The 18268-nt window shown below is 53.0% G+C and overlaps 1 non-coding gene across 1 annotated transcript; it reads right to left on the reverse strand.

The window, feature by feature from the left end:
* Positions 1–1023: 1023 nt before the first annotated feature.
* On the reverse strand, positions 1024–1095 carry TRNAW-CCA. The gene has a single exon. It is a non-coding gene; the product is annotated as a tRNA-Trp (tRNA).
* Positions 1096–18268: the final 17173 nt, after the last annotated feature.

Consider the following 18268-nt stretch of genomic DNA (forward strand, 5'->3'; position numbering starts at 1 on the left):
CCCCAAAAACTATCCCAAAACTACCCCAAACACCACCCCAAAAACCATCCCAAAAACCATCCCCAAAACCATCCCAAAAACCATCCCAAACACCATCCTAAAATCATCCCAAAATCATTTTGAAAACCATACCAAAACCATTCCAAACACCATCCTAAACATCACCTCACAAACCACCCCAAAACCCACCCCAAAACCACACTGAAACCATCCCCAAAACCACCCCAAAAACTATCCCAAAACTACCCCAAACACCACCCCAAAACCATCCCAAAACCATCCCAAACACCATCCTAAAATCATCCCAAAATCATTTTGAAAACCATACCAAAACCATTCCAAACACCATCCTAAACATCACCTCACAAACCACCCCAAAACCCACTCCAAAACCATCCCCAAAACCACTCTGAAACCATCCCAAACCACCCAAAAAACCACCCCAAAACCCGCCCCAAAACCACACTGAAACCATCCCCAAAACCACCCAGAAACCATCCCAAAACCCACCCTGAAAAGCATCCCAAAACCATCCCAAAAATCAAAAAAACCACCCCAAAACCACCCCAAAACTATCCCAAAAACCATCCCAAAACCCACCCGGAAAAGCATCCCAAAAATCAAAAAAAAACACCCCAAAACCACCCCAAAACTATCCCAAAAACCATCCCAAAACCCATCCCAAAAATCACCTCAAAAACCATCCCAAAACACATCCCAAATCATCTGCAGCTCGTGGAGCGGAAGCAGCTTTGAGCTGTGGATTAGAGTGGGTTTTATAATAAATATAATTTTTAAATTTATTATTTTTTTTATATTTCTTCCCACCCTGCCCTCCTTCAGGGGGGCAAAAATGAAACACGAGAAGCCACAGAACAGCACTCACCCGCAAATCTGCGGGATCCCCATTCCGAACCCCCCAACCCCTTGAATCAAAGTTTGAAAAATTCCCTTCAATGTCGGATTTTTATTTTTTAGGATTTTCTTTCTGCGCGGTGAAAAACGAAGCGCCCAGGGGCGCCTTGACCCCGACGTGATTCGAACACGCAGCCTTCTGATCTGGAGTCAGACGCGCTACCGTTGCGCCACGAGGTCCCGGCAGCGCCAGCGCCGCCCGTGCTCTTAAACCCTCACCGCCCCCCCCGCGCGCTGACTCCCGCCGCGCACTGGGAATGCTCCGCACACCGGGAATTCTCCGCACACCGGGGAGCTCCCGCACACCGGGAACTCTCCGCACGTTGGAAGCTCCGCGCTCCGGACGCTCCGGTTTCCCCGGGACGGCCCCGGAGCAGCGGCCGCGCCGCCCTGAGGGCTCCGAGCCCGCCCGCCGCGCTGGCCACGCCTGTGGGCTGTACCACCGCCCGCGGAGGGGTGGCGCGGCCGCGCCGGCTGCGCGCTGCAGCGGCGCGGAGGAGGAATCCCCCCCCCGGCCTGCGGTGGGCTGTGCGGGTTTAAAGGGGCCGCGCACGGAGAGGGGCCCGGGGCGGTGTGAGCCTGCCGGAACCCAGGGCTCTGCTCGGTATTTGTGTGATGAACCAACAGTTGTTATTTATTGATTAATCATGAATAGATAACTCATGAAAATTAATGAGATAATTAATTTAATTATCAATAAATAATAATTAAATTAATTATTAATAGAATTATAATTATTCGAATATTGTATATATTATATAATGTATATATAATGTTATATATACATATATTATATAATGTATATATGTTATATATAATATATAATATCTATATTGGAATCTATATATTTTTAATATATATATATGGAATATATATAATATATATTATATAATGTATATATAATACATAATATACATATATTATATAATGTATATATGACAATACATTAATGATTAATAAAATAATTGCCATAATATATTATATATAATAATATATAACAATATATAACAATATGTAATATAGAATATACCTAATATAAATTTTATATAATATATAATATATATAATGGAAATAATGTATGTAATATATATAATGTATATATCTTATATATAATATGTAAAATACAGAATAATTATATATAAAATAAATAATTAATTCATTTTTTATTAATTAAATGAAGATTTCTCTGCCTGTCCTGAGAAGCCCTGACCCAGAATAATTATATATAAAATAAATAATTAATTCATTTTTTATTAATTAAATGAAGATTTCTCTGCCTGGCCTGAGAAGCCCTGACCCCCAGGGGAATTCTCCTTTTAACCTGTGTCCATGAATCTTCCAAGGCTTTGGGATGAGCTGGAATCTCCGAGTGTGTGAAATGGATAGTGGTGGATCCTTTCTGGATTCTCCTGGATCCCTCCCTGATATTCCTGGATCCCTCCCTGATGCTCCTGGATTTTTTTTCTTGATGTTCCTGGGTCCCTCCCTGGTGTCCCTGGATCTTTTCCTGATGTTGCTGGATCCCTTCCTGATTCTCCTCTATGCCTCCCTGCTATTCCTGGATCCCTCCCTTGTGGTCCTGGATCCTTCCCTGATTCTCCTGGATCTCTCCCTGATTCTCCTGGATCCCTTCTTGATTCTCCTGGATCCCTCCCCAATGTCCCTGGATCCCTCCCTGATTCTCCTGGATCCCTTCCTGCTATTCCTGGATCTCTCCTTGATATGTTCCTGTATCCTTTCCTGCTGTTCCTGGATCCCTTCCAGCTATTCCTGTATCCTTCCCTGGATCCCCCTGGATCCTTCCCTGCTGCTATTCCTTGATCCCTCCCTGGATCCCTTCCCTGGATCCTTTCCTCGATCCTTCCCTGCTGCTCCTGGATCCTTCCCTGAATCCCTCCCTGGATCCCTCCCTGCTGCTCCTGGATCCCTCCCCAAGGAGGGCAGGGACAATTCCCCAAATCCTTCTGGGAAGGGGGATCTCTCAGGACTCGATGGATCACGGCAGAAAATCCTCCAGGAACGCGATAAATCCCGGCCAGCGGGGCTCATTAGGATGCGGCCCAATCATTAATTACTCCAATTAACCCGCTGGGATTTTTCCCAGCCTTTGGCTGGGAGCTTTCCTGACATCCCAGGAATTGTTGTGGGGTTGGTTTATCCTTTAACAACCCCTGTGCCCTTCCCCACATCCATCCCACTCCCAAACATCGGGAATTTGAATTTCAGGACTCTTTCGAAAGGTGAATTTTGGGGTTGCTTTTGAAGAACCAGCCAAGAAAAAAAAGAGGGAGCAAAACCCCTCGGCTCCGAACGACCATAAAACCCACGCTCCAAAAATTACCATAAATATTGTATTTCTTTTTAAAATAATTTATTAATTTATTTATTCTTGTAGCATAGGAATTCCTAAAGGAAGCATTCTGCTCTGTGCGTGGAAGACACCTGTGCTTATTTACAAATGCCACTTTTATTCCCCAAAAAAAACCCCCAAAAAATAAACGTACAGTACAGATTCCTATGGCTCCTGGGCTGGGAGATTCCCAAGGAACATCCTGGGAGTGCTTTCCCAAAGAAATCCGGGCAGCAGGGATAAAAAAAAGGACAATAAAAAGAGATTTAATGTTTTGATCCGTGTCAGGAGAGGCTGCAAGGAGGGCTCTGAGCCTTTCCCTCCTTGCCAGGGATCGATCCAGGCTGGAGTCAGGAAAATCGATGGGGTGGAGCAAAATCCCAAAGCAAAGCCTTGGGTTTAAGCGGGGCTTTGTTGAGTCAGGACCTGCTGCTGACCTGGCTTTGTTTTTGCTGGTTTTTTGTGTGTTTTTGCATAGGAGAAACCTGGAGAAACGGGAAAAATCACAGGGATGGGAGTCAGTCCAAGCTGCTTTCTCTGGAATTAATATTTTTCCAAGTGTCTCAGTGTCCCTGTGGATTTGGAATTCCACCCTTATCTTTACACCCGTGATCATTTCCAGAGCAGGGATTAATCCCAACCTGTTTAAATCCTTAAACACATCCCTCATGCGGCCACCACAAATCCTTGTGCAAAAATAAAGTTACATTCAGGAAATTCTCTTGAAGTTTCATCAGCTTCCTTGGATTTTGGGTTTCTTTTTTTTTTTTTTGTCCCAGAGCTGATCCCAAAAGTCCTCGCCAAGGGCAGAGCTGGGGATGCAAAGCTGGAAGAGGGGAGGCTCTGCTGATGTGCAAAAATAGGAACAGGACAAAGTCAGCGTTTCCCAAAGCCACTGGAGCTTCCCTGAGCCCACCTGGAGCTTTGTCCTTGGCGTAACATTCGGAAAAACACCAATTTTTGGGGCAGCCACCAATTATTTTGGCCTACTGGAAGACTGGGAATACCTGGAAGAAAATGCTCCCTGTGGAAGGGAGAAGGGAGAGCTTTGACCAGGTGAGAATAATATTAAAAAAGAGGGTTTTTGGTTCGTTTTTTATCTCTTGGCTGCCACCAGGATGCAGAAATTGCCCAAATTCCCGGTGGGAACGCGAGCAGGGCAGCTCCAAGGGAAGCTGGATCCTTTCCTTGCTGCGATGGGGTTAAAAAAGGATTATTGCTGCTGAGAATAAATTCATCTTTCTGCCTTCCCGAGGAGCTGGAGGCTCTTCCCACGAACACCAGGAATCCACGGCACTGGGATTTGTAGGAATTCCAGCAGGATCCGGGATGGGGAGGACGAGCTGCGCTTGGCATTGTCCAGCTCTGGGCCGGTTTTTGGGGTTTTCCCGTCCCTGTCTGCTGGGATTTCCAGGAGCTGGGTGGGGCAGGAGGGAATTCCGGGTCCCGGCGGGATGAGGGAGGGGCGGGATGTCCGGCAGGGTGGCGGTGGCACCTGGGTGACATCCCCGGTGGCACCTGGGTGACGTCCCCGGCGAGGTCAGGGCGGGATCGGCCTTGCCCCTGGGAGCCTGGGGAGAGGAGAGAAAATAGTGAGAGATTCTGAGGGTAAATGAGAGAATTTGGGGGATGAATGGGGAATATGGGGGATTAATGGGGAATCTGTGGGATAAATGGAGAATCTGTGGGGTAAATGGGGAATCTGTGGGATGAGTGAAACGTTCTGCAGGATAAACAGGAGGATCTGTGGGATCAATGGAGAATCTATGGGATAAATGGATAATTTGTGGGATGAATGGAGAATCTGTAGGATAAATGGAGAATCTACAGGATAAATGGAGAATATGGGAGATAAATGGGAGGATCTGTGGGATCAGTGGGGAAATTGTGGGATCAAATGTGAGAATCTGTGGGATGAAAGAATCTGTGGGGTAAATGGGAGGATCTGTGGGATAAATGGATAATCTATGGGATAAATCTGCAGGATGAATGGATAGTCTATGGGATAAATGGAGAATCTGTGGGACAAAAGTGAGAATCTGTGGGATAAATGGGAGAATCTGTAGGATGAGAGAATCTGTGGGATAAATGGGAGAATCTGTGGGATGAGAGAATCTGTGGGATGAGAGAATCCATGGGACAAATGGAGAATCTGCGGGATAAATGGAGAATCTGTGGGATAAATGGGAGAATCTGTGGGATGACAGAATCTGTGGGATGAGAGAATCTGTGGGACAAATGGAGAATTGATGGGATGAACGGAGAATCTGTGGGATAAATGGGAGAATCTGTGGGATGAGAGAATCTGTGGGGTAAATGGAGACTCTGTGGGATAAATGGAGAATCTACGGGATGAATGGAGAATCTGTGGGATAACCGAGCAGATCACACAGCTCCCTCCGTGCTCCCTCAGCCCCTGATCGCTCAGCTTCCCCTGCCCCTGCTGAAACACCCTCTGTTTCAGCCCCTGAGCCCCCCAAAACCCCGCAGACACCCCAGCGGGGCAGGCAGAGGTGACCCCGCCGGGAGCTGCTCCTCGGAGAGGGGACAAGGAGACACCCGAGGTTGCCCCGGCGGTGCCGGCGTACCGAGGGGGCAGGAGGGGGTCCCGGCGGGGCCGCCCCTCACACGGCCGTCTCCTGCCCCCCGCCGGCCTCTTCCTTCTTCCTCTTCATCCTGCAGAAGCCATGGAGGCCGCAGAAAATCAGTGGGGAAATTGTGGGATCAAATGTGAGAATCTGTGGGATGAAAGAATCTGTGGGGTAAATGGGAGGATCTGTGGGATAAATGGATAATCTATGGGATAAATCTGCAGGATGAATGGATAGTCTATGGGACAAATGGAGAATCTGTGGGACAAAAGTGAGAATCTGTGGGATAAATGGGAGAATCTGTGGGATGAGAGAATCTGTGGGATGAGAGAATCCATGGGACAAATGGAGAATCTGCGGGATAAATGGAGAATCTGTGGGATAAATGGGAGAATCTGTGGGATGACAGAATCTGTGGGATGAGAGAATCTGTGGGGTAAATGGAGACTCTGTGGGATAAATGGAGAATCTACGGGATGAATGGAGAATCTGTGGGATAACCGAGCAGATCACACAGCTCCCTCCGTGCTCCCTCAGCCCCTGATCGCTCAGCTCCCTCCCCCTGCCACCACCACCCCAACACTCTGCTTCAGCCCCTGAGCCCCCCAAAACCCCGCAGACACCCCAGCGGGGCAGGCAGAGGTGACCCCGCCGGGAGCTGCTCCTCGGAGAGGGGACAAGGAGACACCCGAGGTTGCCCCGGCGGTGCCGGCGTACCGAGGGGGCAGGAGGGGGTCCCGGCGGGGCCGCCCCTCACACGGCCGTCTCCTGCCCCCCGCCGGCCTCTTCCTTCTTCCTCTTCATCCTGCAGAAGCCATGGAGGCCGCAGAAACAGGCGAAGGTGAACTGGGGCATCACCTGGAGCAGGGGAGCCACTCCGGGAGACCTGGAGGGGAACAGGGAGAGGAGGCAGGGCAGCAGCTGGGGGGCACGGGCAGGGTGGGGAGCAGAGCCCCAAAATCCCAAAAATGGGGCATCACCTGGGACTGGGTTCCTTCCTTCCTTCCTTCCTTCCTTCCTTCCTTCCTTCCTTCCTTCCTCTGTTTTCCTTTCCCTCCTTTTTTCTTTTTCCACTTTTCCCTTTATTTCCTCTTTCCCCTTTTTTTCCCCTTTTCCTTTTTTGTAACCTTCTCCTTCCCTTTCTTCCCCTTTTTTCCCTTCCCTTCCCTTCAGAATTCCCCACCCTTCCAAAGCCCAGGAGACCCCAGCCCGCCCCCAGTCCTTCCTTCCTTCCTTCCTTCCTTCCTTCCTTCCTTCCTTCCTTCCTCTGTTTTCCTTTCCCTCCTTTTTTCTTTTTCCACTTTTCCCTTTATTTCCTCTTTCCCCTTTTTTTCCCCTTTTCCTTTTTTTTTAACCTTCTCCTTCCCTTTCTTCCCATTTTTTCCCTTTTCTTCCGTCCTTCCCATCCCTTCCCTCCAGAATTCCCCACCCCCTCTCTGCCCGCCGGGAACAGCGGGATTGCAGCTCCCGGTGGAGCTCGGGAGCCCCGGGACTGCCCCGGCCCAGGGTTCCGGCACAAAAGGCTCAGCTGGGACCCAACTCCCCCTCTTTTAAATGGGAGTTTCCCTTTATTTCCTCTTTTTTTTTTTGTTTGTTTTTTTGTTTTTGGTTTTTTTTTTTTTTTTTCAGATAAAAAAACGCCCCAAAGCCCAGCCCACGCCACGGCCCAACAGCTGCAAAATGTAATTATGCAAATGCAAGGCTGGGGGGGTTTTAAATAAATAACAAATCCTGGCAGAAATGCTGTCTGAAGGCTGCACTTCCTTCGCTCCATGCTTGAATTTTGAGCTTTTTATCAAACCACGGAATCCCAGACTGGTTTGGGTGGGGAGGGACCTTAAAGCCCATCCAGTGCCACCCCTGCCGTGGGCAGGGACACATTTTTCACCACCCCAGGGTGCTCCAGACCCTGCCCAACCCGGCTTTGGGCACGGCCAGGGCTGGCAGCTTCCCTGGCTATCCTCCCGTGCCGTTTGCAGATGATTTTACCCCAGGAGGGGCAGCGCTGCTGCTCAGGGGGGATCGGCAAAATGAGCACGGGGAGCGAGGGCAGCCCGCAGGGTTTGGGGCGCTGTCACCCCTCAGGCTCTGGGGGATCCCCCCTTCCCCATCCCACAGCCCGGCGGGGTTTGGAGCAGCCCGAATTCCCAGCTGGGAGGAAACGAAGCAGCCGGAGCAGGTGGAGCCCCAGCGGTGACAGCGAGGCCACATCCCCGCCCTCCCCTTGTCGCCCTTTCCGAGGGGCGCAGCTGCAGCACAAAGCCCCCAAAAATCGCTTTGAATTCCCTTCTGCGGCCATCTGGGAACCCGTGTGGGGCTCCCAAATTCGGGCCGGCCGCCGCTGGAGCTGCCGGAGCGCCGGGCGGGCAGCGGCTCCAGCGAGGCTCCCTTTGTGCGGCCGCTTTTTGTGCTCGGGAGCGCAGGGAGAGCGGGAGATTTATAAATAACAATTTAAAAAAAAAGGGAATGAGAAGGCAAAAAGTATTTTTTACCCCTTTTGCTCCCTGAGCCCGGCTTTGGCCCGTCCTCTCATCGCTCCGGGGCTGTTTAATAATCAAATTAAAGAGCGCTGGCCACAATGCCCTGAAAAGTCCCAGACCTCCCAGGCAGGTCCCCAGGGGTGCCCTGTGCCACCCCACGTCCCCGTGTCCCCCTCCCCGCCTCCTTTTGCAGACACAAAGCCACCCCCAGAGCCTGGGGGGTCTCCTGGGACCCCACCAGGGACCTATTGAGACATTTCGAGGGGTTTGCAGCGCTCGGGCTTTTCAGGCTGACCCTCTGCCTCCCATTCAGGCAGGGGACAATGATGAATGAGCCCCGGAGAATGGAGGAGCCCAGCTGAGGCTGACGCTCCTGTTCCTCTTGAAAAGGTGGGAAAAGGGATGGTGGAGGAGCAAGGAATAATGGAAAAAAAATTGAAATGAGCTGGCTGGGGCAGCGCTGACAGGAGCCCTGGGTGATTTGCAAGGGCCGGGCAGGCTCCCCAGCCCAGCGCTGCCCTTTCCATTCAAGGCAGAAGATCCTCGGGATAAAACTGAGCAAATGAGCGGGGCATTAAAAATGTAAAGCTGGAGAATTCTCTTCAGTCAACCGCATCACCCCGGGCCGTGTTTGTCACTGTCACAGTGATGAATTGGGAGCTGTCTGCAATCAGCACGCTCACTTTCATGATGTCACTTTCCCTGAGCCCGGAAAAAATGTCTTTCTGAAGCAGCTGGACCGAGTCTGTTCCTCAGCCCAGCAATTCCCATTTCCCTGGGGCTTGCTGGATATCCAGGAAGCTCCTGGCACCAGGAGGGAAGGGCAGCAGGGTGACACTCCCAGGGGTGGCATTCACATTCTCTGAAATAATCCCTTCACCCAGGGTTTTTCTCCTGGGAAGCTGAGAAGCCTCAGAGAAATGGAAAACCATTCTTGTCTCATTTGCTTCTCCTGTGTTGGGCTCACATGGGGAATGTGTTTGGGGATGGTTCACCCACAGGTGATTGTTTCATTGGGTTCTGCTGTGAATTAATTTGATTCTTTGGCCAATTGGGGCCAAGCTCTGGAAAGAGTCACGAGTTTTCATTATTATCTTTTTTAGCATTCAGTATCTTTTCTGTATTCTTTAATCTAGTATAGTATTCTTTATAATATAATATTATAAAATAATAAATTAGCCTTCTGAGAACACGGAGTCAGATTCATCACTCCTGCTGTCATCAGAGCATTCCTGCAAATACAACACCCAGGTGACCCCAGCCCCTGGTGGGATGCCCAGGCACCAGAGCCTTTCATTCCAGCTGACTTTTGTCCCTCAGCTTTCCTATTTCTGAGAGACACCTTCTTTTAAAAATTCACTTTTTAGGGAATCTATTGGAAAAAACAGCAAGTTTTGCATTTGAAGCCCCAGATTTCAGAGCTGCCTTTTGCTGCCGGGCTCTTTCCTTAGGAAAGGAGATTATTTACCAATGGAAATCTGGGCTGTGTTTTTTGCAGGGAGCAGAATGGAATTAAATTATTTGGGATGAAACAGAGGGGAAAAAAAAATTAATTTGCCTTTCATGGTAACTGCTCCATCCATACCCACAGCCAAGAATTTTAGGAGGGACTGATGATTTTGGGATCATCAGCCTGGTTTTTTAATCCACTGAGCAGAGCACCCGTGGAAGGGTCACAGTTGGGCCTTCACTGCTGAATCCTGGCCTTTTCTGGGTGATGGGGATGCTCTCTGCACAGAGTTTTGCCTGGGATTTTTTGTCCCTTCGATTTCTAAGCATCCAAAGTTCAGATGCTGCATCCCAGAACTCTCTGTTGGGACATCCTCTGTGGACACAACCCCTCTCCCACACTCCTCATCCTCCTCCTCTTCCTCCCAGCCCCAAAATCCATCCAATTCAGCATTTCTCCAGCCAACTTTTCAAACCCATTATTTCCTAGCCTGGCTTTGTATTTTTTTCCCCCAGCAAAAATAAAATAAAAATTAAAAAAAAAAATACAAAAAACCCTCGGACTTTTCTGTGCTTACAACCAGTCCCGAGCCAAACCCCACTTCAAAGCTGCTTCTCTAATGAGCAGCCGAGCATTAAAAACCCAACAACAGAGGAGCCAGAGGAGGGGATAAAACCGACCTGAAAAGCAGCACCATCCCTTTAAGGGGAGATAATGAAGGGAGAAGATGTTGCCTGGCATGTTTGCAGAGAATCGCTAATTAAAACATCGCTTCTGTAAAGTCTGCTGATGCCATTGATTCTTCCCCCCACACAGTTAATTTGCTGCTAGCCAGGCAAAGTCGCCAGGGTCCTCATTATAAAAATTTCACTGGCTGCAGCTAATGGTTGTAATTAATAGGTGCAATAAATTTCAAATGGGCAGCCGGGGTGTTCATTAGCTCGGGGCTGACTCAGCACCGGCGGCCTCACCAGTTCCTAAATAATCCATTCCCAGGCAGCCGGGAGGAGGAGGAGGAGGAGGAAGGTGCTCGGTGGCACAACCGGTGCAGCCCTAATTCCCCACCCAGGGCAGAGCTGGATAAATAATTCCCAGATTTGTGTCTTTTTTGCCTCTTTTTTTTTTTTTTTTTTATTGTCCCGCCGGGGAATTGTCAGTGCAAAGCTTCCCCCGGCTTTTCCCAAAGCCCAGATTTGGGGTGGGATCAGCACTCGAGGAACTGAACCCTCTGAGGCAAAATATCCAACAACAACTCCTCACAGCCAGGCACGGATCAAAGCCAGGCCTGGCTTGGGTCGAGGATTTGGGATTGAACGTGGATTTTAATTTCACTGAGCATCCTGAGCCAGGATTGAGCTCCAAACCCCCCCAGGCTCCTCCTGGAAAATCCCATGTGAGCACCAGCCCTCCCAGAGGGGCTGAGTGTCCCACGGGACGCAGCTTTGATTGAAAAACTCCGCTTTTCTGCTCGTTGTCATCTGGCTGTAATCAAAATATTCATAATTGGCACCCAAATTATTCCCTGGCAGCGGGAGCAGCGGGGCTGGGTGACCCAGCAGGAAGGTGCTGCTGCTTCCCTGCACTGCCCGTCCTAATCCCGGATGGAATTTGGGAGCTGCACATTCCAAAATTTGTGCTGAATTTGGGAGCTGGTGCTTCTGTGCCTGCACATCCCAAAATTTGGGCAGAATTTGGGAGCTGGCACTCCATGCCTGCACATTACTGAGACAAAATTTGGGAGCTGCTGCCTCTGTGCCTGCACATTCTAAAATTTGGAAGCTGGTGCCCTGAGCCCGCACATTCCAAAATTTGGGCTGAATTTGGGAGCTGGTGCCCTGAGCCTGCACATTACAATATTTGGGAACTGATGCTCCATGCTGCACATTCCTGAACCAAAATTTCAGTGGAATTTGGGAGCTGCTGCCTCTGTGCCTGCGCATTCCTGAGCCAAAACTTGGGATGAATTTGGGAGCTGGTGTCCAGCTGTATTTGGGGTTATCCCATCCCTGGACGTGTCCAAGGTGGGGTTGGATGGGGTTTGGAGCAACCTGGGATGAGCTTTAAGGTCCCTTCCCACCAAATCATTCCAGGGACCATCCAGAGAGGATTTTGCTTCCAGGATTTCCTGTGGTGACACCAGGGACCCTCCAGAGAGGATTTTCTTCCCCACCACAACGTTTTGGGGTGCAACAAAGCAAAATGACCAAACCTGGGGCGGTTTGGGTTGGTTGGCACTGCTCTCCTCTCCTTGGCACCCTCATTCCAGGATCCCATTCCCGTTTGGAGCAGCCCTGGGCAGGGGTGGAGGGGCCAAGCCAAGCGTGTCCCCCTGAATGGCTCGGGGCAGGCATTGTCACGGGTGAATTTTCTGAATGAGCAAATCCTCATTAAAAAATAATTAAAACAGCCCGGCGAGATTGGCTTAATTCCTTTCATTTTGACGGATGGTGTTTGGTTTTGATGATTTATGTGCCAGCTCTCCTGCTTTCATTGTTGGAACTCATGGGATTTCATGATTTTCTTCCTTCCACACCTCCTTGAGTTGTGGGGTGGGGTTTGTGTAAATGGGGTCTGTGGGGTGGGATCAGCTGGAATGGGGTCTGGGGGGGGGAGGGGATCTGTGTAAATGTGATTTGGGTAAATGGGATCTACAGGAATTGGATCTATGGGGTGGGATCTGCAGGAATGGGGTCCATGGCAGTGGGATCTGCAGGAATGGGATCTGTGGGGTTGGATCTGCAGGAATGGGGTCTGTGGGATCAGGTCCGTTTAAATGGGGTCTGTGGGGTGGGATCTGTGTAAATGGGGTTTGGGTAAATGGGATCTGCAGGGATGGGGTCTGTGGGGTGGGATCTGTGGGAATGGGGTCTGTAGGGTGGGATCTGTGGGCCTGTGGTGACACCAGGGACCCTCCAGAGAGGATTTTCTTCCCCACCACAACGTTTTGGGGTGCAACAAAGCAAAATGACCAAACCTGGGGCGGTTTGGGTTGGTTGGCACCGCTCTCCTCTCCTTGGCACCCTCATTCCAGGATCCCATTCCCGTTTGGAGCAGCCCTGGGCAGGGGTGGAGGGGCCAAGCCAAGCGTGTCCCCCTGAATGGCTCGGGGCAGGCATTGTCAAGGGTGAATTTTCTGAATGAGCAAATCCTCATTAAAAAATAATTAAAACAGCCCGGCGAGATTGGCTTAATTCCTTTCATTTTGACGGATGGTGTTTGGTTTTGATGATTTATGTGCCAGCTCTCCTGCTTTCATTGTTGGAACTCATGGGATTTCATGATTTTCTTCCTTCCACACCTCCTTGAGTCATGGGATTACAGCTGAACCTCAGCTTTTTTCCTTTTTTTTTTTTTTTTTTTCTCTAAGGACTATTATTTTTAAAGATGCATTCCAGGCTGGTGAAATAAACTTGAAAGCCTGACACCCAAATGAGTCAAAGCTCAGGAAGTGAGAAAAGAAAAACCAAAGGAGGGAGAAATTGCTCGTTTCCTGCTCGGCGAGGGGGGGTGGAACCCCACAGGGCTGGTGGGGTGGTCGTGGAGGTGGTGGGGGCTGCAGGAATGGGATGGGGGCTGCAGGAATGGGGTCTGGGGCTGCAGGAATGGGATCTGTGGGGTTGGATCTGCAGGAATGGGGTCTGTGGGATCAGGTCCGTTTAAATGGGGTCTGTGGGGTGGGATCTGTGTAAATGGGGTTTGGGTAAATGGGATCTGCAGGGATGGGGTCTGTGGGGTGGGATCTGTGGGAATGGGGTCTGTAGGGTGGGATCTGTGGGAATGGGGTCTGTGTAAAGGGGGTTTGGGTAAATGGGATCTGCAGGAATGGGGTCTGTGGAGTGGGATCTGTGGGAATGGGGTCTGTAGGGTGGGATCTGTGGGAATGGGGTCTGTGTAAAGGGGGTTTGGGTAAATGGGATCTGCAGGAATGGGGTCCACGGCAGTGGGATCTACAGGGATGGGATCTGTGGGGCTGGATCTGCAGCAATGGGGTCTGTGGGGTGGGAGCTGCAGCCCCCCCTCCTCTCCCAGCCCCCAGACCCAGCAGACTCTGCCTTTGCACTTTTACAAAGTCCGGATTTGCCGAGCCCTGCCCTGGGATTAACCCCGTCCTCCTCTCCTGCTCCTGGCCACCACCTCCCCTCACCACCCTCGTGACACCGGCCGGGCCACGACCTCCTGGCAGCTGTGGGGACAGCGCCTGCCTGCCACAAACCGGGTGGCCCCAGCTCTGTTCGGGCTGAGGTGCCCAAATTTCCCTGAACCCCCTTCTCCCCCCGCTCAGGGCTGCTGCCACCACCCGGGCAGCGCCCACCACCCTCAAGAATGCCTTTGGAAATGCCCTTGGCCTCTTCCTGGCGCTTTTATTTTGGGGGATGCAGGTGGGGATGCTTTGAACCGTGTGGGAAAAGCTCCAAAATGCCAAAAAAACAAAGCCTCTCCCTCGGCCGGCGCTGAATGGGGACGGCCCCGCCACCCCCGGGCGCCTTTTGTGTCCCCACCCCTGTGGTAGGGCCCTGCAAGGCTTCAGTGCCCCCTTTTTCTCGTTGTTTGACCCCAAATAAATCCCAGCAGCTCAAAAGGGGCTCGGGGAGTTGGTGTGGAGGTGCCTGGAAGGTGGAGTCCCTCCCCTGTGTAGCCCATGGCTTTTCGCCCTACATGAGTTAGGGAAAGCAATCACATAGGAATAAAAAGCCATAGACCACAGCAGAGGGCTGAGCAGGAGAAGGCAGCGCTCTTGGGGAAAGGGGAGGGGAAAGGGAAAGGAGAATGGGGGGAAAGGAACTCTTTGGGCTCAGCTGTCCTCCCTCCCTGTGACCAGCCGGGAGCACAACCCCAAAGCCAGGCTGGGCTCCCACCCCAAAGCCAGGCTGGGCTCCCACCCCAAAGCCAGGCTGGGCTCACATCCCAAAGCCAGGCTGGGCTCACATCCCAAAGCCAGGCTGGGTTCTCACCCCAAAGCCAGGCTGGGCTCACATCCCAAAACCAGGCTGCGTTCACATCCCAAAGCCTGGCTGGGTTCACATCCCCAAAACCAGGCTGGGCTCCCTGCACAAAACCAGGGTGAGTTCTCATCCCAAAGCCAGGCTGGATTCACATCCCAAAGCCAGGCTGTGCTCACATCCCAAAGCCAGGCTGGGCTCACATCACAAAACCAGGATGAGTTCTCACCCCAAAACCAGGGTGAGATCTCATCCCAAAACCAGGCTGGGTTCACATCCCCAAAACCAGGCTGGGTTCTCATCCCAAAGCCAGGGTGAGATCTCATCCCAAAACCAGGCTGGGTTCACATCCCAAAGCCAGGGTGAGTTCTCACCCCAAAGCCAGGCTGGATTCCCACCCCAAAACCACACTGGGCTCCCACTCTAACACTAGGGCTCGTTTCCATCCCAAAGCCAGGCTGGGCTCCCATCCCAAAGCCACACTAGGTTCTCCCCTCAAAACCAGGCTGGGTTCCCACTCTAAAACCAAGGTTGGGTCCCATCCCAAAACCAGGCTGGGCTCCCCCCGACAAAGCCAGGCTGGGTTCCCACCCCAAACCCCCCCAGCACCACGGGGTGGCTTCTCCAGGGTTCTCCACGGGTCAGGAGGAGCAATCCCAGCCTGGAAAGTTCCCTGTCTCAGCAGGAGCTGACCCCGGGACGAGCCGGCACTGCAGGGACAGCTTCAAACCACGGTGCCACTGTCAGGATTCACGGCAGCGTGGAGCAGCTCTGGAATTGTTGATTTCCCCTCTCCCGGTGTCCTGGCCATGGCCCCACCTCATCCCTGGCATCCTTTCCTCTGTGCCGCTTTCCAGAATCCCAAAAAACCCCACAAACCCGCAGCAAGAACCTGCTCTGGCTGCAAACGGAGCTGCACAAATTCCCACCTGCACATCCCACACCCCCCTCCGAGGAGGAGCCGCTGGAACCCGCGGGATAAATCCCATTTTTAGGGACAAAGATAAACCCCGTTTTTAGGGACAAAGATAAATCCTATTTTTAGGGACAAACACTCACCTCGGCCTGCAGCCTCCCCCTGCCCCGCAGAAGAAAATCCTGCGGATTTTCTCTTGAAAAATCTGACTTTTCGGGCCAGCAGGGGACTTGGCCGGGAGCGGGAGCTGCAGCCCCGCGGTGGCCCCGCTGCCCCCGGAGCTCACCTGGCTGCCGGGGCGGAGGATGCTCGGCCAGGTTCACCCAACAGAGCCGCCTTTGTGGGCTCAGACAAAGGCCCAAAGAAAGGTCTGGCTGCCAACCCTCCTCCCCCGCCGTCCCTTCCCCCCCCGGGCCTTTCTCGGGAGAGTTTCCGTCTCTGGAGCCACCAAAAGAAGCGCTCGGGACAAGGTGACACGTTCAGGGCGGCAGCAGCTCCGCCGAGAGCTGGGCACGGCGCTGATCCTTCGGGAAAACCTCGGGGAGGCTCCTTGGGTGGCACCAGCGGTGCCCAGGTTGTCCCTGGCAAAGCTCCGGTCTCTGCTCCCTCCCCCTGCCAGGACCCCGCGCTCATCGGCGGCTGTTAATTTGTTAATTGCCGGGGGCTGATGAGCTCAGGGTGGGAGATTCCCTTGCAGGCCGGAATCCTTGGGAAGTCCAGGCTCTCAGAAGGGCAGGTTCTCAGCAATCCCGGCTCTCACGCCGCCAGGATGGAGGCAGGGAGGGATTCTGCTGTGGTTTGCAGCAGCAAAGAGCACGGCTTTGACCTACAAAGAGCTCCTGGGGCGCAGGGCAGCTCTGAGCCGGCGTTTTCCCAAGGTTTTCCTTCTTTTATCTCCCCTGAATGGCGAGGGGAAGGGTCACTGGGTGCCCCACCTGTGACACGGCCACGGGTCCCCCCCTGCGGTATCCCAAAACATGGGGCTGCCCCGGAGCATCCCAAAATTCCATCCCTGGGAGCAGGTGCTGCGCCGGGGAGATCTTTGGGGGGAGCCCACAGGTGTGGGGGGCACAGCAGGACCCCCACGTGGGTTCCTGCCCTGCGTGTCCAGCACCCACCCACCCCCAGTCCCTATGGATCAGCCCAATCCCTATGGAATGGCTCCAAACCCTACAAAACAGCCCCAAATCCTATGGATCAACCCTAATCCCTACAGAACAGCCCCAGTCCCTATGGATCAGCCCCAATTCCTACGGAACAGAGCAGAACCCTACAGATCACCCCAAATGCCTATGGAACACCCCAATCCCTATGGAACAGCATAAAACCCTACAAAACAGCCCCAAACCCTACAAAACAGCCCCAAACCCTGTGGAACAGCCCCAAGCCCTATGAAGCAGCCCCAATCCCTATGGAACAGCATAAAACCCTACAAAACAGCCCCAAACCCTGTGGAACAGCCCCAATCCCTATGGATCACCCCCAATCCCTATGGAACAGCCCCAATTCCTACAGATCAGCCCCAAACCCTGCAGAACAGCCCCATTCCCTATGGATCAGCCCCAATTCCTATGGAATAGCCCTAATCCCTATGGATCACCCCAAATCCCTATGAAACAGCACCAAATTCTACAGAACAACCCCAGTCCCTATGGAACAGCCCCAAACCCTACAGATCAGCCCCAATCCCTGTGGATCAACCCTAATCCCTACAGAACAGCCCCAAACCCTATGGAACAGCCCCAGTCCCTACGGATCACCCCCAATCCCACCGCGGAGCGTGACAAATCCGTCCCTTCGTCCTTGGCTGCTCCTCAGGACGTGGCCCTGTGGCACCCAAGGCCTCCCCACGGAGCTGGCACCTGGCAGGGCACAGGCCGCTGTCTCCGGCGTGGCAGCGCGAGGACACGTGTCCATCCCAGTGCCACCGTGCCCTGCCCACGCCGCAGGGACCCCGGGGCTGCCCGGAGCCGCCGGCCGAGCGCGCTGAGCTCACCTTTGGCAGCGTGGCACGGCGTCTGCGGGCAGGGCCCGCTGCCAGCGGGGACAGGGCTGGCACGGCAGCGCCCTGCTGGCATCGGCAGCGCCCTGCTGGCACGGCAGCGCCCTGCTGGCATTGGCAGCGCCCTGGTGGCATCAGCAGTGCCCTGGTGGCATTGGCAGAGTCCTGGTGGCATCGGCAGAGCCTTGGTGGCATCAGCAGCGCCCTGTTGGCATCGGCAGTGCCCTGCTGGCATTGGCGGTGCCCTGGTGGCATCGACAGAGCCTTGGTGGCATCAGCAGTGCCCTGGTGGCATCAGCAGCACTCTGGTGGCATCGGCAGCGCCCTGCTGGCATCGGCACAGCCCTGCTGGCATCGGCAGCACCCTGGTGGCATCGGCAGAGCCCTGCTGGCATTGGCGGTGCCCTGCTGGCATTGGCGGTGCCCTGGTGGCATCGACAGAGCCCTGGTGGCATCGGCAGCGCCCTGGTGGCATTGGCGGTGCCCTGCTGGCATCGGCAGAGCCCTGGTGGCATCGGCAGCGCCTTGGTGGCATCGGCAGCGCTCTGCTGGCATCGCCCTCCCCGTCCTCTCCTCCCGAGCTCCCCGCGAAGGGGGTGCCCAGCGCTGCTCGGGGTGGGGGGG

The sequence above is a fragment of the Onychostruthus taczanowskii genome, unplaced genomic scaffold (assembly GCF_017590055.1).
Source record: "Onychostruthus taczanowskii isolate IOZ18803 unplaced genomic scaffold, ASM1759005v1 scaffold74, whole genome shotgun sequence".
Taxonomy (NCBI): domain Eukaryota; kingdom Metazoa; phylum Chordata; class Aves; order Passeriformes; family Passeridae; genus Onychostruthus; species Onychostruthus taczanowskii.